Below are 20,937 nucleotides of genomic sequence, written 5' to 3'. Positions count from 1 at the left end.
TTGTTGTTTGGAATACATCATAGATTTGAGACTACTTACAAGTAGGCTTGAGATTGGCTTGGAAGGTCAATGGAGCTTTTAGAAGTTTAGCTCTTGCAAAGCTGGCTGAAGCTAGTAGGAGGCAATGTACAACCGAGTTCTGTTGGTTTTTAAAGGGTAGTGAAACCTGTTTTAGTTGAAAGAAATGCAAAGTACAGTCCCAAGAGAGGGAATGCCATGGACATTGATATGTGGGGTAAATGATTTTTAGCAGACTGGAACTCAATGAAGGAAAACCTTTGAAAACTATCAGGTAAAATGCTGCTAAGTATAGAAAGATTCTTTTTAAAAAAATTTATTAGAGGATAGTTGATTTACAGTGTTGTGTCAATTTATACTATACAGCATAGTGACCCAGTTATATATATATGTATATATATACACATATATATATACACACACACACACACACACACACACACACATATATTCTTTTTCTCATACTGTCTTCCTGCATGGTCTAACCCAACAGATTGGATAGAGTTCCCTGTGCTGTATAAGGAAGGACCCCATTGCTTATCCATTCTAAATGTCATAGTTTACATCTGCTAACCCCAAACTCCCCATCCATCCCACACCCTCCCCCTCCCTCTTGGCAACCACAAGTCTGTTCTCTATATCTGTGAATTTCTATTCAGTAGATAGGTTCATGTGTGCCATATTTTAGATTCTACATATGTGATATCATATGATATTTGTTTTTCTCTTTCTGACTTATTCACTTAGTAGGAGAGTCTCTAGTTCCATCCATGTTGCTGCAAATGGTATTATTTTGTTATTTTTTATGGCTGAGCAATATTACATTGCATATATGTATATACCGCATCTTCTTAATCCAATCATCTATCAGTGGACATTTAGGTTGTTTCCATGTCTTAGCTATTGTGAAAATGCTTCAGGCAACACAAGGTGCGTGTATCTTTTTGCACTGCAGTTTTGTCTGGATAGGTAGATGCCCAGCGTGGAACTGCTGCATCACATGGTACTTCTCTATATTGTTTTCTGAAAAGCCTCCATGCTGTTTTCCATAGTGGTTGCACCAATTTACAGTCATAGAAAGAGTCTTCAGGATGTATTCGATCAAAAACATGGTATAAAGTAATGCATATAAGAAAGTAACTTTTGTGTTGGAAAGAGGTTAAAACCATCATATATTCATTTTTTTTCTTTGCATAAAGTGAACACGGGAAGGAGGCATACAAATCTTGTCTGAAGAAAATCGAAGTGTGAGGGCGAAGTATCAAAAGGCATATTTCATATCTTTTTTGAGTTTTGAATTATCTGGATATCTCCCTCATTTTGACATGAAGTGAAATTTAAAATTTAAAAAGTGGTATGTAAAAGCAATTTTACAAGGAGATAGGTTAAATTATTAAATCCTGGATTTCTAGTAGAAATCCGCTACTCAGGACATAATTCTGTCCAAGACAGAAGAATTAATTTAAAACAGTTAATATTTTGGAGGTGGCTACAATTCACACTCTGCAGAGTCCCTCATAGTGATACAAGGCAGAACTTTGCGTGTCCTCCACTTGACTTTAGGCAAAGAACTTATTGATATACATATATTTCATTTTTTTTTTTTCGTTTTAGGGCCACAGCTGCAGCATATGGAAGTTCCCAGCCTAGGCGTTGAATCAGAGCTGAAGCTGCTGGCCATAGCCACAGCCACAGCCACAACCTATATCATAGCCACAGCCACGTCTGCAACCTATACCACAGCTCACATAAACGCCAGATCTTTAACCTACTGAGCAAGGCCAGGGATCAAACCTGCATCCTCTTGGATGCCAGTCAGATTTGTTTCCACTGAGCCACGATGGGAAGTCCTGATATACATATGTTTTCATAGTTTGAGATTCTTCTTAGAAAGATTACTCAAGCCGAATAGGTATTCTCAAAAATGAAATTTTGCACATAAAACCCCAGTCCTTTGAGTCTGAGGGTCAAGAAGGTGTCTGACTGTTCAAAAAATAAATCCACCGTATTGGAAAAACCCTCAAGGGAACACAGCAGAGGGGCATGGACTGTAGGTTGGGTGTCAAGAAAACTCAGTTGCAAAATAAACTGGCACTTCAGTAGGTACTAAGAACCTCAGAAAATGTTGATAATTTTATGGTTCTACCAATGTGACCCAAATGGCTGCTTGCTGTAGAAGGCATGTTCTTTGGGGATGAAGAGGACAAAATGCAGTTGGTCTATGATTTCCCCTCAGTGAGACTGATAAAGCGAGCTGGACAGGATAAAGCAAGCCTGGTTAGACAGGTGTGGAAGGTGGGGAGCTCTTAAAAGCTGCCTGCCCATCATTCGTTCATTGTCCTTTGCATCCACCTGAGTGGTCCTCATGCTTCGTTCTGAGTGGCAATATCTCCCACTGCAAGAGAGCTCCATGGTACATCATCTCTTGAAGGTCAGTGATGTCACATGTCATGGGTCCAGGCAATGGAATTCAGGTGGGAAACCTTGCTTTGGTGTCCACAAGGTTGCCTTGACCCAAAATGGACTTGGCTGGCTTTTCCCTTCTCTGCTCCCCTTTTCCCTTTTTCCTGTCTGGAATGGAGACATGATTGCTGGAGCTACAGCTGCCATGTTGTGACCATCAAGAAAAGAGAGACCAAGAGAGTGGCACCAAATGTAACTACAACCCCTGAGCCAAAGTAGATATGTATCTCCCTCCAGAATTCCAGTTAAATGACAACAGAAGAAATTCATTTAATAATCACATGAATAAGAGCTGACCTTTCTTCAGCTTCCACTATGTGTCAGGTTTTTCTCTAGAATTTCCTGTACTCTTTCTTTTAATCTTTGCAATATCCTTATGAAGTAGATACTAAAAGTATGCCCATTTCACAGATGAGGAAATGTGGCGTTAGCCCACATTCATTCAAGAACCAAGAATTTTCTCATACGTGCTTGAAGAGCTTTGATCAATGGCATGTAGTCAACACAGCAATGTTCAAATATCTAAAGATTGTTTATTACTAACAAATTAATACAGTATTAGTTTAAGGTCATAAAGTTAAGTAAGAATATGGAAATTAAATTTTAACTTGACATATCACATCTGTGTCTTCTTTTACATTATATAAAAGAATTGCCTTTTACAAAGATATTACTTATTATCAATGATGTAGCTGAATCCTTTATTTTGCAACTTTATACTCCTAAGTAAATTGATGTTGGTTTACATGGCCAGAAAAAAACTATGGATGCTATTTAGGCAATTCAAAATAATTAGATTTTGCATGAGAAAATAAACCCAAGAGTTACAAACTACAAGGAAGGTAGGAAGGCAGGCAGGCAGAAAGAATAGAAAAGAAAATAAAAGAAAAATGAAAATACAGGAAGATAATGATTAAATGTAACACCTTCTATTTGGACCTTGGTTCTAAAAAATACATCAAACATGAGTCTTGAGTTCCCTGATGACCTAGTGGTTAAGGATCCAGCTTTGTCACTGCTGTAGCATGGGTTCAGTCCCTGGCCCAGGAGCCTCCACGTGCTGTGGGTACAGCCAACAACAGAAACCTAAATCTTGACACAATAGTCAGTAGGATTTCATCAACAGTCTAGAAATGGCTCATGCATTTCTCTGTGTGTTCATAAGCATCACCGAGGCAACCACACAGAAACAGAAGCTTAAACATAACCCACATGCTATTATCTGGTTCCCCATCCTACCACCTTGCAGTCCTCAATCCAGTGTTTACTGCTTTCTCTTTCCTTTTGTATCTCGTCTTCTGGCATAAAGAAGTATTCCTCATATGCACACACAGACACACCCCCACCAGAATGACAGAGATCTGAAAGTAAAAGGCAGGACAGTGTGTACCATAAACCAAGAGCAAAGTGTGGATCAGAAGGGAGACATATCTGGCTGTGTCTGGAGCAGGTTCACAAGGTTTTCCCTGAGGGGTGATGTTCAAAAACCAAACTTCAGAGGAAGGTGATAGAGCAGGGGCTGGAAAGGGGTTGGAAGGAGATGGGCAGTTAAGATGAAACTAAGTGGGGAGGGCATGGAGTTATAAAATGAGATGGTTTATCTGGAAAAAAAATTTTTTTTAATTCCAGTAAGAAATACAGAAGTAGGAATAAGACCTCAGGTTTATCCACTTGCCTGAAGTCTGTTCTATCCCTGTAATTGTTCTCGCTCCAAGCAAAGAGGGTCTGTGAATTAAATATCTCTTTTGCAGTCATCTGCAAGCTGGTTGAGATGAATTACTAATTGGAGAAAAATGCCTTCTTTCCTGGCTCAGGAACCCTGGACTTGACATGATTTCAAGCCGTTGGTTCACATGGCAACCCCATTCCCTCCTCCCCCCCTCCAATAATGTATTCACCTCTATTTCTACAACATAGCTGGGCATGGCCAGTTAACTCTAGAGGCCTTACAAATCATTTAGATCATCTTCAAATGTAATGGGCCCTCATTCCCCTAGGCTAATCACACACTTTACCTACAGGTATTATTTTGTTCAGGTGCTGCATGACCCTTAGGCTAATCATACTCTTTACCTATAGATATTATTTTGTTGAGGTGGTGCATGGCCCTTAGGCTAATGACACACTTTACCTATAGATATTATTTTGTTGAGGTGGTGCACGTCCCTTAGGCTAATGACACACTTTAGCTATAGATATTATTTTGTTGAGGTGGTGCACGTCCCTAAGGCTAATCACACTCTTTACCTATAGATATTATTCTGTTGAGGTGGTACATGGCTCTTAGGCTAATCACACCCTTTACCTATAGATATTATTCTGTTGAGGTGGTGCATGGTCCTTAGGCTAATGACACACTTTACCTATAGATATTATTTTGTTGAGGTGGTGCATGATCCTTAGGCTAATCACATGCTTTACCTATAGCTATTATTTTGTTGAAGTGGTACATGGAGGGAGGGAGTTGGTATGAAAGAATGACTTTCCCAGCCTTGGTCTGAGAGAGTTTTCTCAGCAAAGAATAATTTTAGAAACCTGGAAAAGTCACAAGGACCTTTCATATCCACAACTTCTTGCAAAATAAGAGCACTTGCATCTTCAAGTTAATATTGATTGCTTCTCCAACATCTGTATCTGCCGTATTTGTTTTCCTGAAAGCTCTGAAAGTCTCCTGAGGGAGTGACTATGATACAGCCAAGAATTGGACCCCATGCTGCAAAGCAGGGGTCTGGATAAAACAGTGCCTGAAAGTGGGTGAGAGATGCCTCCATGCAGTCATATGCTACAGCTGATGAGTTCTCAACTCTATGATGTTAAGGCGTGCAGTCATAGAAACTTATCTTTTCTTCTGGGATACTAAGCCACCTCCCATTATTTAATGAGATGCTTCAAATGCCTGTGCTGAGTCTGATACTCACTCTAGATGTATGTACCTCCAAGGCTGTGGATTGTATGAGTTCACACCCTGGGATGGGAACTTGGAAGGCATTCTGGGATTCAGATGTAGGGAAATCTGTTGGTGTGGGGACGGTGGAGGAGGGTGGGAGGAATCCGCATGTGAGACTTACGATGGGGACAGGATAAGGCAGGACCATTGACGTGAGTACCATGTATTTGATGAGCCAGAGTCATGAAGGCAAAGACCCCATTGCTTGTAGGTGAATCTCCGAGGCCAGTAGTCTCTGTGGCACAGCCATGTCTTTGCCCTTCGTGTGGAGAATATAGGGTTAAGAACATTTGGCTCTCTGTTCAGATAATAGCAACGCACATTCCTAATTCGTTAAAAAAAAAAGTACAAAATTTCAATGGCATATTATGACAACGTTGATTCTAAGTTTATAGGCAACTGCCATCGTTGGCGGTTGTCAAAATACTGGAACCCAAATATTGCTGGAATGTTTTACTTGAAATATCCTGATTCTGCTTTTCTCATGTTATGCTGTTAGACTTTATTACACCATCATAGCTGAGAGTCAAATGATCTTTCTTTGAAGTCATTTCAAATTTACCTTTTTTTTGGGGGGGGGGGTGGCGACTCATGTGCCGCATGCAATAGTTCCCAGGCTCAGACTGGACCTATTCCTCAGCAGTGACCTGAGCCTTGGCAGTGACAACAGCACAGCAGACACTTAACCTGCTGCGCCACACGGGGACTCCCCACATTTGCTTATTTTTAAAGACGTTTGTTTCTTCCACACTTTTCTCAAAGAATGGGTGGGACCAACATCACTCTGATTTTCTTAAAATATTGCTGGCTCTTCCTGCCAAAGCCAGGCAACGGCATACTCTTAATCTCATGCCAGTTGAATTCACAGATTCTTTTCTATCAGTTTTGAATCAAAAATGAATTTTATTGATTCAAGCAGTGTCATCTGATAGGTTCCGTTTTCAACAATGGAAGAGATTTTACTATCAATTCTTCAATGAAAAAAAAAAAAATCCCAAGGATCCTACCAAAGAATTTGATAGTGGGATGTGTGTTACCTCTCCTCCCATTAAAAATTTTCACGCTGTATATGGATTGAAAACCCCCAAGGGGAGGAGCCTCTTGAGTCTCCAAGGGCCCTGCTACCCGCCCAAGACCCCAAGGGGTGCTGAGACCTAGTGGACCAGCTGCATAGGACTGCCAGCTCCAGGCAGGACCCCCTGCAGCCCAGAAAAGCTGCAACAAGCCTGGCCGACTTGGGAAAAGTTCTCAAACGGTCTTTCTGAATCGGGCTGCCCTGGGGAGGAGCCTCTTGAGCCTCCAAGGGCCCTGCTACCCGCCCAAGACCCCAAGGGGTGCTGAGACCTAGTGGTCCAGCTGCATAGGACTGCCAGCTCCAGGCAGGACCCCCTGCAGCCCAGAAAAGCTGCAACAAGCCTGGCCGACTTGGGAAAAGATCTCAGACGGTCTTTCTGAGTCAGGCTGTCCTGGGGAGGAGCCTCTTGAGCCTGCAAGGGCCCTGCTACCCGCCCAAGACCCCAGGGGGTGCTGAGACCTAGTGGACCAGCTGCATAGGACTGCCAGCTCCAGGCAGGACCCCCTGCAGCCCAGAAAAGCTGCAACAAGCCTGGCCGACTTGGGAAAAGATCTCAGACGGGCTTTCTGAGTCGGGCTGCCCTGGGGAGGAGCCTCTTGAGTCTCCAAGGGCCCTGCTGCCCGCCCAAGACCCCAAGGGGTGCTGAGACCTAGTGAACCAGCTGCATAGGACTGCCAGCTCCAGGGAGGACCCCCTGCAGCCCAGAAAAGCTGCAACAAGCCTGGCCGAGTCGGGAAAAGATCTCAGACGGGCTTTCTGAGTCGGGCTGCCCTGGGGAGGAGCCTCTTGAGTCTCCAAGGGCCCTGCTACCCGCCCAAGACCCCAAGGGGTGCTGAGACCTAGTGAACCAGCTGCATAGGACTGCCAGCTCCAGGCAGGACCCCCTGCAGCCCAGAAAAGCTGCAACAAGCCTGGCCGACTTGGGAAAAGATCTCAGACGGGCTTTCTGAGTCGGGCTGCCCTGGGGAGGAGCCTCTTGAGTCTCCAAGGGCCCTGCTGCCCGCCCAAGACCCCAAGGGGTGCTGAGACCTAGTGAACCAGCTGCATAGGACTGCCAGCTCCAGGGAGGACCCCCTGCAGCCCAGAAAAGCTGCAACAAGCCTGGCCGAGTCGGGAAAAGATCTCAGACGGTCTTTCTGAATCGGGCTGCCCTGGGGGGGAGCCTCTTGAGTCTCCAAGGGCCCTGCTACCTGCCCAAGACCCCAGGGGGTGCTGAGAACCAAGTGAAATCTGCTACCATCGTGGGGTGGACCTCCCAATCCTGTCTGCCCTCAGGAAGTCCTCCTTTGCTTCAAAGAAACACTGTTAGTTCCATCAACACTCCAGAAAAGCCACACTGCCTCAAAAAAGATTGACCAACAACGACAGCCCTCAGGAAATATTCCACGGCAGTGACAAGGCAAACACTACCCGATAACGGAGAGTACAACTCCCTCAGGAGAAAGAAGACAACAAGCAAGATGAAGAAGCTGAGAAACCACCCCCAGTCAAACCAACAGGAGAACTCACCTAAAACAGTCAACAATGAAACAGATCTCTGCAGTCAGACAGACCTGGAATTCAAAAGAGAAATACTGAAAATACTGAAGGAATTAAGAGAAGATATGAACAGTAATGCAGATACCCTCAGAAAGGAGCTAGAAAATATAAGGAGGAGCCAAGAAAAACTAGAACATTCATTTGCAGAGATGCAAACTGAACTAGGGGCAGTAAAAACCAGAATGAATAATGCAGAAGAACGAATCAGTGATATGGAAGATAGAATAATGGAAATCACTCAATCTGGTCAACAGACAGAAAACCGAATCAAAAAACTGGAAAGCAATATAAGAGACCTATGGGATAATATAAAACGGGCCAATCTACGCATAATAGGAATTCCAGAAGGAGTAGAAAAAGATAAGGGAATGGAAAATATATTTGAAGAAATTATCGCTGGAAACTTCCCAAATCTAAAGGATACTGGATTCAAGATCCAAGAAGCACAGAGGGCCCCAAACAAACTGAACCCAAACAGACCCACACCAAGACACATCATAATAAAAATGGCAAAAGTTAGTGATAAAGAGAGGATCCTAAAGGCAGCAAGAGAAAAACAGAATGTTACCTACAAGGGAACCCCCATAAGAATATCAGCTGATTTCTCTACAGAAACACTACAGGCCAGGAGGGAATGGCAAGAGATATTTAAAGTGCTAAAAGGAAAAAATATGCAACCTAGAATACTTTATCCAGCAAGAATATCATTTAAAATAGAAGGGGAAATAAAAATTTTTCCCAACAAACAAAAACTTAAAGAATACAGCAACACAAAACCCAGGTTAAAGGAAATATTGAAAGGGCTTCTCTAAACCAAAAAGAAAGGAAGGAAAGGGAAGAAAAAAGAAAAGAAAAAAAAAAAAAGAAGAAGAAGAGGAAGAACTAGGACTGAGGAAACCGCAATCAGATAAGCCAGCATACAGATTTAATCATGAACATGCTTCAAACAAAATAAAATTAAAAAGAAAAAAATAAAAGAGTCATCAAAACCATAAAATGTGGGCAAGGGATGTTAGGAGGTAAATAATCCTTTTTGTTTGTATGTATGTCTCTCTTCTTAATTTTAATATAATAATGAAGTGTTTGAACTTACAGGACCATCAGGCTAAAACACACAATTATGGGAAGGGGTTAGCATACTTAAAAAACAGGGCAACCACAAGCCAAAACCAAATATTGCATTTGCAAAAAATGAAAAAAAAATTACCCCAAAGCAGATAATAACAGGAGACCATCCAACCAAAAAAAAAAGAAGAATGGAGAACCATAGAATCAACTGGAACACGAGGATCAAATGGCAATAAATAATCATCTATCAATTATCACCTTAAATGTCAATGGACTGAATGCCCCAATCAAAAGACACAGAGTGGCTGAGTGGATAAAAAGGCAAAAACCTTCAATATGCTGCCTACAAGAAACTCACCTTAGGACAAAAGATATATATAGATTGAAAGTGAAAGGCTGGGGAAAAGTATTTCATGCCAATAGACATGACAGAAAAGCAGGAGTTGCAACGCTCATATCAGACAAAATAGACTTTAAAACAAAAGACATAAAGAAAGACAAAGAAGGACACTATTTAATGATTAAGGGATCCATCCAAGGAGAGGATGTTACTATCATCAACATATATGCCCCAAACATAGGAGCACCCAGATACATACAACAAATATTAACAGACATAAAGGGAGATATTGATGAGAATACAATCATAGTAGGAGACCTAAATACCCCCCTCACATCAATGGACAGATCCTCCAGACAGAAAACCAATAAAGCAACAGAGATCCTAAAGGAAACAATAGAAAAGTTAGACTTAATTGATATCTTCAGGACACTACATCCAAAAAAGCAGAATACACATTCTTCTCAAATGCTCATGGAACATTCTCAAGAATCGACCACATATTGGGACACAAAGCGAATCTCAATAAATTTAGGAGCATAGAAATTATCTCAAGTATCTTCTCTGACCACAATGCCATGAAATTAGAAATCAACCATGGGAAAAGCAAAGAGAAAAAACCTACTCCATGGAGACTAAACAACATGCTACTAAAAAACCAATGGGTCAATGAGGAAATCAAGAAGGAAATTAAAAACTACCTTGAAACAAATGATAATGAAGACACAACCTCTCAAAATCTATGGGATGCTGCGAAAACAGTGCTCAGAGGGAAATTTATAGCAATCCAGGCCTTTCTCAAAAAGAAGAAAGATCCCAAATTGACAACTTAACCCTCCACCTAAATGAATTAGAAAAAGAAGAACAAAAAAGTCCTAAAGTCAGCAGAAGGAAGGAAATTATAAAGATCAAAGAAGAAATCAATAAAATAGAGACTCAAAAAACAATAGAGAAAATTAATAAAACCAAGAGCTGGTTCTTTGAAAAGGTGAACAAAATTGATAAACCCCTGGCCAGACTCACTAAAAAGAGGAGAGAAAGAACCCAAATCACCAAAATTATAAATGAAAAAGGAGAAATCACAACGGATACAGCAGAAATACAAAAAACCATAAGAGAATACTATGAACAACTGTATGGCAATAAGTTTGACAATCTGGAAGAAATGGACAATTTTCTAGAATCTTACAGCCTGCCAAAACTGAATCAAGCAGAAACAGACCAACTGAACAGACCGATCACTAGAAATGAAATTGAAGAGGTCATAAAATCACTCCCTACAAATAAAAGTCCAGGACCAGATGGCTTCACAGGTGAATTCTATCAAACATATAAAGAGGAATTGGTGCCCATCCTCCTTAAACTCTTTCAAAAGGTTGAAGAAGAAGGAATACTCCCAAAGACATTCTATGAGGCCACCATCACCCTCATTCCAAAACCAGGCAGAGATACCACCAAAAAAGAAAACTATCGCCCAATATCATTGATGAATATAGATGCAAAAATTCTCAACAAAATCTTAGCCAACCGAATCCAACAACATATCAAAAAAATTATACACCATGACCAGGTTGGGTTCATCCCAGGTTCACAAGGATGGTTCAACATACGCAAATCAATCAACATCATACACCACATTAACAAAAAAAAAGTCAAAAATCATATGATCATCTCAATAGATGCAGAAAAAGCATTTGACAAAGTTCAACATCCATTCATGATCAAGACCCTCGCCAAAGTGGGTATAGAGGGAACATTCCTGAATATAATCAAAGCCATTTATGATAAACCCACAGCAAATATAATCCTCAATGGGGAAAAACTGAAAGCCTTCTCACTCAAATCTGGAACAAGACAGGGATGCCCACTCTCACCACTGCTCTTCAACATAGTTTTGGAAGTCTTAGCCACAGCAATTAGACAAACAAAAGAAATCAAAGGCATCCATATAGGAAGAGAAGAGATCAAACTGTCACTGTATGCAGATGACATGATTCTATACCTAGAAAACCCTAAGGACTCAACCCCAAAACTCCTTGAACTGATTAATAAATTCAGCAAAGTGGCAGGATATAAGATTAACATTCAGAAGTCAGTTGCATTTCTGTATACCAGCAATGAAACATTAGAAAAGGAATACAAAAATACGATACCTTTTAAAATTGTACCTCACAAAATCAAATACCTCGGAATACACCTGACCAAAGAGGTAAAGGACCTATATGCCGAGAACTATAAAACCTTAATCAAAGAAATCAAAGAAGATGTAAAGAAATGGAAAGATATTCCATGTTCCTGGATTGGAAAAATCAATATTGTGAAAATGGCCATCCTACCCAAAGCAATCTACAGATTCAATGCAATCCCTATCAAATTACCCATGACATTGTTCACAGAACTAGAACAAACAATCCAAACATTTATATGGAACAACAAAAGACCCAGAATTGCCAAAGCAATCCTGAGAAACAAAAACCAAGCAGGAGGCATAACTCTCCCAGACTTCAAGAAATACTACAAAGCCACAGTCATCAAAACAGTGTGGTACTGGTATCAAAACAGACAGACAGACCAATGGAACAGAATAGAGAATCCGGAAATTAACCCTGACACCTATGGTCAATTAATCTTTGACAAGGGAGGCAAGAACATCAAATGGGAAAAGGAAAGTCTATTCAGCAAGCATTGCTGGGAAACCTGGACAGCTGCATGCAAAGCAATGAAACTAGAACACACCCTCACACCATGCACAAAAATAAACTCCAAATGGCTGAAAGACTTAAATATACGACAGGACACCATCAAACGCCTAGAAGAAAACATAGGCAAAACACTCTCTGACATCAACATCATGAATATTTTCTCAGGTCAGTCTCCCAAAGCAATAGAAATTAGAGCAAAAATAAACCCATGGGACCTCATCAAACTGAAAAGCTTTTGCACAGCAAAGGAAACCCAAAAGAAAACAAAAAGACAACTTACAGAATGGGAGAAAATAGTTTCAAATGATGCAACTGACAAGGGCTTAATCTCTAGAATATACAAGCAACTTATACAACACAACAGCAAAAAAGCCAATCAATCAATGGAAAAATGGGCAAAAGACCTGAATAGACATTTCTCCAAAGAAGATATACAGATGGCCAACAAACACATGAAAAAATGCTCCACATCGCTGATTATAAGAGAAATGCAAATCAAAACGACCATGAGATACCACCTCACACCAGTCAGAATGGCCATCATTAATAAATTCACAAATAACAAGTGCTGGAGGGGCTGTGGAGAAAAGGGAACCCTCCTGCACTGTTGGTGGGAATGTAAACTGGTACAGCCACTATGGAGAACAGTTTGGAGATACCTTAGAAATCTATACATAGAACTTCCATATGACACTGCAATCCCACTCTCGGGCATCTATCCGGACAAAGCTCTACTTAAAAGAGACACATGCACCCGCATGTTCATTGCAGCCCTATTCACAATAGCCAGGACATGGAAACAATCCAAATGTCCATCGACAGAGGATTGGATTCGGAAGATGTGGTATATATACACGATGGAATACTACTCAGCCATAAAAAAGGATGACATCATGCCATTTGCAGCAACATGGATGGAACTAGAGAATCTCATACTGAGTGAAATGAGCCAGAAAGACAAAGACAAATACCATATGATATCACTTATAACTGGAATCTAATATCCAGCACAAATGAACATCTCCTCAGAAAAGAAAATCATGGACTTGGAGAAGAGACTTGTGGTTGCCTGATGGGAGGGGGAGGGAGTGGGAGGGATTGGGAGCTTGGGGTTATCAGTCACAACCTAGAATAGATTTACAAGGAGATCCCGCTGAATAGCATTGAGAACTATGTCTAGATACTCATGTTGCAACAGAAGAAAGGGTGGGGGAAAAACTGTAATTGTAATGTATACATGTAAGGATAACCTGACCCCCTTGCTGTACAGTGGGAAAATAAAATTTAAAAAAAAAAAAAAAAAAGAAAACCCCCAAGGTAGTTATAAACATTAAATCATAAATTGTAAACCTTCTGTTTTACGTGAATATCGTATCAGTTACAACACAAAGATGTTACATTTTATATGAACATTAGCTACTGCATAAAGATTTTATATAGGAGTTCCCGTCGTGGCGCAGTGGTTAACGAATCCGACTAGGAACCATGAGGTTGCGGGTTCGGTCCCTGCCCTTGCTCAGTGGGTTAAGGATCTGGCATTGCTGTGAGCTGTGGTGTAGGTTGCAGACATGATTTGGATCTCACGTTGCTGTGGCTCTGGCGTAGGCCGGTGGCTACAGCTCTGATTGGACCCCTAGCCTAGGAACCTCCATATGCCGCAGGAGAAGCCCTAGAAAAGGCAAAAAGACAAAAAAATAAAAAATAAAGATTTTATATAAATATTATATAAATTATGAAAATTGTAAGCATCCAAATATTGAGCCCGAGTGTTGGTGGCTCACAGAATGGGCAGGAACAGATTTCCAAGTGAGGGGGACAGGGGTAGCACCTGTGATGCAGCATTGCTTTGGGGAAATAATCAAAATAACGTCCCCTTAAAGACATGGCCCTCTAGGGAAAATAAGGAAACAAGGAGGGAAAATTAAGATTCCCTGCCCCAAATGCTACCACCCCCAGCATAATCATCCACTAACAAGACTCCATTGTTGAGTAGCGTTGGTGGCTCAGAGGATTAAAGATCCAGCAACGTGGGTTGCCACTGTGGCGCAGGTTCGATCCCTGGTCCCAGAACTTCCACATGCCACGGTCACGGCCAAACAAAAGTGAACAAACAAAAAACCCACATTTTACAATGGTCACAGGAGAAACGGGTCTAAACCTAGAAGCTGTGTTCACAAAATGCCCAAGAACAGGAAGGAAAATCAAAGGAAACAAAGTTACTGTAAACTATTGTATCTAGAATGGATAATCTACTATGTAGCAGTAGAATGGACATCCTGCGTACAGCACAGGGAACTCTATCCAGTGTCTCTGGATAGACTATGATGAAAGGTAATATAAGAAAGGGAATGTATATATATGTATAACTGGCTCATTATGCTGTATAGCAGAATCTGGCACAACATTGCACATCACCTAGACTCTAATAAAAGTGAAATAAAAAATTTTTTAAAAGAAGAGTGCACTAAGCATGCACTTAATGACTGCTCTCCTAGGAAGGTCTTTTCCCTTTTATTGATATTTTTCCAATCAAGTTTGTAATTGCAAAACTATGCCTAGGCTGTTTGCAAAGATGTAGCTAAATGAAAATTACACACACACACACACACACACACACACACACACACACACACACACGGTCAGAGAATTCATTAGCAATTTGCTCTAGAAATCATGTGGGTGGTTAGGTGATGAGTGGCGCAAAGGAGTGTGAGGTTGTGGGAGCCACATGCCTGCCTTTTCTGTTGGTCCAATCCACAAATCATTTCCTGGTTTCTAGATGAGCCCTTCTGTGCCGATTAGCTCGTGACAGTGATTAAAAATTCACATCTAGAGTGGATAAGCAATGAGGTGCTACTGTACAGTGCAGAACTATATCCAGTTCCTTGGGATGGAACACAATGGCACATAGTATGAGAAAAAGAATGTGTGTGTATGTGTGTATATATGAGCAGATCACTATGCTGTACAGCAGAAATTGGTACATCACGGTAATAAATCAACTATACTAATTTTAAAAACATAAATATAGAAATTTTTTAAAAAAGAAAATTATTCCAAAAAGGAGAGAAGACAGGAGTTGAGACGTAGTTGATGAAAATTCTCACTCCAAGCAGAAAAGCAAAAGTAGCAAAAGCCTCCAGGTCATCCTAATCCTGGGAAATTCCGAGACAGCAATATTTCTACTGAACTCCATGTGGTACTTGACCTGATGCAGTGTCTGGCAAGCTGTACCCCACACTTCTGGTTTTCTGGTTTCCCTAACAACAGCATCTAAGAGAAAGGCTATCCCTGCCTGCAGCCAGCAGCAGGTGTTGGCAGTTCCATTGGTTGAGCTTCCAGTCTCTCTCTTTCTGAAAGATGAGGCTTGTCCAAACACGAAGCATACCCAGCATTTCGGGAGAAAATCCACATATGTAAAATGGAACACATCTCCTGTGAATTTTAGCTAAAAAGTACAAAACTAAGACACAAAGGAATCTTGCTCCATCCCCTAACATATACCCTAAGAGGAATGTCATGGTTGCAGAAGCCATGAAAAGGAGATGCCAGCTATTTCCAGTATAATATTTGAGAGAAGATACTTGAACAGAGAGATAATTGTCCTGCTGTACAGCACAGGGAACTATATCCAATCTCTTACAATAGAACACGATAGAAGACAATGTGAGGAAAAGAATGTGTATATATATATGTATGACTGGGTCACTTTGCTGTACAGCAGAAATTGACAGAACATTGTAAATCAACTATAATATTAAAAGTTTTTTTGTTTTGTCTTTTTTAGGGTTGCACCTGCAGCATACAGAAGTTCCCAGGCTAGGGCTTGAATCAGAGCTGCAGCTGCCAGCCTGCACAACAGCCACAGCAATGCCAGATCCGAGCCATGTCTGTGACCTACGCCACAGCTCACGGCAATGCCCGATCCTTAACCCACTGAGCGGGGCCAGGGACCAAACCCTCATCCTCGTGGATACTAGTTGGTTTCCTTGCCACTGAGCCAGGATGGGAACGCCTAAAGAATATTTTTTAAAAAGAAGTGACACAATTAAGTTACCCTATTCTTTGTGCATCTCCAAATAGACTGGGCAATATTTGATAGTTACAGAATTTTCCCATGTGATCCATTCCAGTTCCTCTCTCTCTCCTTTCTCCCTCTTCTGTGTGACTAATTCTAATTCCAGTTTGTCTCTCTTTTTCTCTTTCTTTAGGAAGCCTGGGTATTGCCCACAAACACTCCATCCAGTTCTTCCATGGCCTGCCTTGAGGTCTACCAAGCATTTAAAAGTCACCTTACCTGCCTGGGTAAGTTTAACCATATGTACCAATATTTCATCAAGCGATGCATACAAAAGGGAGAGAGAACCCAGCTGAAGGGTGGCTACAGTGACAGGCATAGGCTCTGGGGATGATCAGTTAAGACCACAAGCGGAGACACAACTGAGGCACAGTTGTGACACTGAGACACAGGACCACAAACTGATTCAGCTCTGATGACGGTGGTGGTCGTCTGAGACAGCACTGCCATCATCCTTCCGTGAACATGATGCTGACGTACTTCCGATGGCTCCCTCAATGCAAAGTCTGACTTGAAATTTGGGAAAGGAACCTGCAGTAAAGGGGATCCAGTGCCACTGGGCCTTCACTTCTTAGAGGGTAATCACACCTCAGTTATGTCCCCTTGTCAGAACAGCACAGACTCTTGGGAGTTCCCTGGTGGCTCAGAGGATTAAGGATCTGGCATTGTCTGGCTGCTGTGGCTCAAGTTGCTGCTCTGGCATCGGTTCAATGGATCCCTGGCCTGGGAACTTCCACATGCCATGAGCATGCCCTCCCCTTCTGCCCCCCAAAGCCATTTGCCTATACCCAGGTCATAAAAGAACTTTCCCACTATTTCTCATGTGGCTTTATTTCCTTTACATTTAGATTTTGGGCCCCTCAGGGATTCATTCTTGGATCTGGAGTACAAAATCAATCTTTTTTTTTTTTTTGTCTTTTTAGGGTCACACCCACGGCATGTGGAAGTCCCCAGGTGAGGGGTCAAATTGGAGCTGCAGCTGCCAGCCCACAGCCACAGCAATGAGGGATCCGAGCCACATCTGTGACATACACCACAGCTCACAGAAACACCAGATCCTTAACCCACTGAGCGGGGCCAGGGATCAAACCTGCGTCCTCATGGACAGTAGTCAGGTTTGTAACCTGCTGCATGACAACAGGAACTCCCCAAATCAGTCTCATTTTTATCTTCTTTCAAAGGCCTGCAGACATTTGTCCTAACACCATCCGTCAAAACATCCATCATCCCACACATGATTGGAGGTCTAACTTCATCCTATACTAGAATTCTATATGGCATTCGGTCTGTTCCCTACTACCTATTCTGTTCCATGACATCATTCATTTTTTTTGTGTGCCAGTTGAATGAACATAAGCATCATAACAAAGCCTTGGCTGTTAAACCCTAATATCCAGTGTGACTAGACTTCCCTCACAGAGCTTTCTTTTCACTATAAACCATACTTTTAACTTTTTATTTATATCTGTAGCACTGGCAACTATGTCTGGTCACTTACGATGGAGCAGGATAATGTGAGAAAAAAGAATGCATATGTGTGCGTGTGACTAGGTCACCTTGCTGTGCAGTGGAAAATTGACAGAACAGTGTACCTCAGCTATAATGGAGAAAATAAAAATCATTATTAAAAAATGTTATTGGCATATAGTTGACTGACAATGTTGTGTTCATGTCAGCTGTACAGCAAAGGGTAAAACATGCTTTTTTATGTATTGTTTTATCAACGTGTAGTTGATTTATAATGCTGTGGCAATTTCTTCTGGTCAGCAAAGTGACTCTCTCTCTCTCTCTCTCCATATATATACATACACACATTCCCTTTTTTATATTATCTTCCATCATGGTTTATCCAAAGAGATTATATAGAGTTCCCTGTGCTGTACAGCAGGACCTCATTGCTTATCCATTCTCAATGTCATAGTTTGCATCCAGTAACCCCGAACTCCCCGTCCATCCCGCTCCCTCCCCCAGTCCTCCTGACAACCACAAGTCTGTTCTCTTTGTCTGTGAGTCTGTTTCTACTTTGTAGATAGCTTCATTTGTGCCACAGTATAGATTCCACACAGAAGTGATATCATATGGTATTTGTCTTTCTCTGTCTGACTTCATGAGAAGAATCAATATGGTCAAAATGACCATGTTACCCAAGGCAGTCTACTGAGGCAATAAAACATGCTTTTTAAATGAAAACAATCAGAATGGGTGGGACCCTTTAGATCCAGGGCTGCTCTTGGCCTTGGGGACTTCTTATAAAATCTTTCAGAGGTATCTTTACCCAAGCAGTCTCCAATCCATGCATCCACTGCATTTCTCCTGCGAGGTTTGGTGGACCTCTGTGGGGATATGCACACCCATATTCTATATTTGCACAGCAAAAATGAACAGGACAAAAGTTCCCAGGAGACACAACAGGTTAAGGATCCAGTGTTGCCACCTCACCTGTGACGCAGGTCATAACTGCAGCGCAGGCTCGATCCCTGACTCTGGACCTTCCACCTTCTGTGGGTGTTGCCAAAAAAAAAAAAAAATGCTCAGGGTTTCCTTGATTTTTTTTCATGACCATGACCCAGACTGTTAAATGTTCTCCTCTGTGATTGAACAGTGTGGGCATTAAAGTTTTAGACAGAAATGCTTCAGTGTCCTCTTTTATAAAACACACAAAAACCTGATAGAGAATTGTAAGACTTGCTGATATTATAGTGCACCCCCAAACCAAGGAGTTTAATGTCCAATCAATCTCAGGAGTGTGGACAGGCCGTCTCACACAGCCACCTGTTGCAGGTTTTTACGTATTAGTGTATCCAGTAATAACCTCATCTGAACTGTACTGGGGAAGTACATTTTTAGCCAAAAACATTCTGTCTCCAAGAAGCCCATATGTCTAGACCAGATATTTTGCAAGAATTTTTCCATGTGTAAGAGGTATCTGGAGTATGTTTTTACTGGAACATATGCTCTCTTAAAAGCACTCAATTGTTTATTACCATAGGTATAATAGATAATGAATTGTTAGGAAATACTGTTGAAAATTCCTTTGCAACCAAGGTGTTCAAATGCTTATTTTTAATAGTTCCAGCAATGGCATGTTGAAAGCTTTTTTTTTTTTTTTTTTTTTTGTCTTTTTGCCTTTTCTAGGGCTGCTCCCGTGACACATGGAGATTCCCAGGCTAGGGGTCTAATCGGAGCTGTAGCCACCGGCCTCCATCAGGGCCATAGCAATGAGGGATCCGAGCTGCATCTGCAACCTACACCACAGTTCACGGCAATGCCAGATCCTTAACCCACTGAGCAAGGCCAGGGATTGAACCTGCAACCTCATGGTTCCTAGTCGGATTCATTAACCACTGCACTACGACGGGAACTCCTGGAAAGCTTTCTGATAAATCTCCGGTTGACAGTAATTAGGACTGCATAATTACAGGAAGATCCTGACCAATGGAAAGCCACTGATCAAACCCTGAAATATTTTCTTTTTATAAAGACATTTATGAGGAAAAAGAAAATATCTTAGGATTTAAAAAAAAAATTAGACCTTAAAAACCTAGGAGGCCTATTTTGTCCTATTCTTTAGGCTTCTCAATTTTCTTCAAATAAGTTGAAACAATTTTATTCTGAAAAGACTACGGGTGGATATAAATCATTAATAAATTGTCTGTACCTATTGAATTGCATATCTTCTTTTTATAAATAAATCTTTTTTTTTTTTTTTTTGATCTTTTGTCTTTTTAGGGCTGCACCTGCGGCATACAGAGGTTCCCAGGCTAGGGGTTGAATTGGAGCTGCTGCTGCCAGCCTACACCACAGCCACAGCAAGGCCAGATCTGAGCCATGTCTGCGACCTACACCACAGCTCACAGCAACGCTGGATCCTTCACCCACGGAGTGAGTCCAGGGATGGGACCTGCGTCCTCATAGATGCTAGTCAGATTTGTTTCCACTGAGCCACAGTGGGAACTCCTTATAAATAAATCTTAATATCCTTTGTAGAATGATATAAAGTGTATTTGATCTACACACATCATTTTAAAATGTATTACTGGGAGTTCTCATTGTGCCTTACTGGGTTAAGTACCCAACTAGTATCCATGAGGATGCAGGTTCAATCCCTGGCCTTGCGCAGTGAGTTAAGGATCTGGCATTGCTGTGGGTTGTGGCCTAGGTTGCAAATGTGGCTCAGATCTGGCATTGCTATGACTGTGGGGTAGGCCTGCATGGATAACTCGGATTCGAACCTTAGCCTGGTACTTTCTATATGCCTCACGTGTGGCCAGAAAAAAAAAGAAAGGAAGAAAAGAAAAAAATGTATGAGTATCATGTAGGTGAATCAGAAAAAATGCATTTATAAAAGCAAGTCAGTCTTCTTAAGCGTATGACTTAGCAAATCAGAAAATCGTTTTACAGAGTATGATAAACCAGTAAGTGCATAAAAGAGCACGTTGTCAGTTGTGTATGTTTACAGATAAACTCTGATTAGCATTCCCAGTTTCATTCTTGTTAAAGATGCTGTTGGAGCCGAAATTTCTTACATCAGCAGATTCCAAGACAGGTTAAATCAAAGTATCCTGTGGTGCCAGTCTAAGTTTAGACAGTTTAGCTGTTTCTATCTATTTTTACCCAATTCGGCCACCTGTGCCACTGAGTTTGGGTGTTCTTCTGCCCTCTGGCCTGTCATCTCCAGGCTGGATTGGAATGAAGGGACAACCTCGA

The 20,937-nt window shown here is 41.5% G+C and overlaps 1 long non-coding RNA gene across 1 annotated transcript in view; it reads left to right on the top strand.

Annotated features, from left to right (window-relative positions):
• The window catches only part of LOC110258686, a 48,199-nt gene extending 31,536 nt beyond the window's left edge, over positions 1–16,663 (top strand). The window contains exon 3 of the long non-coding RNA XR_002341221.1: positions 16,364–16,663. This is a non-coding gene — a long non-coding RNA (uncharacterized LOC110258686). The remainder of the gene's footprint in view (positions 1–16,363) is intronic.
• The last annotated feature ends 4,274 nt before the right edge of the window (positions 16,664–20,937 follow it).

The sequence above is a fragment of the Sus scrofa genome, unplaced genomic scaffold, assembly GCF_000003025.6.
Source record: "Sus scrofa isolate TJ Tabasco breed Duroc unplaced genomic scaffold, Sscrofa11.1 Contig292, whole genome shotgun sequence".
Classification (NCBI taxonomy): Eukaryota; Metazoa; Chordata; class Mammalia; order Artiodactyla; family Suidae; genus Sus; species Sus scrofa.
The sequence above is the reverse complement of the archived record's forward strand: the minus strand, read 5'-3'. Positions and strand labels throughout refer to the sequence as shown.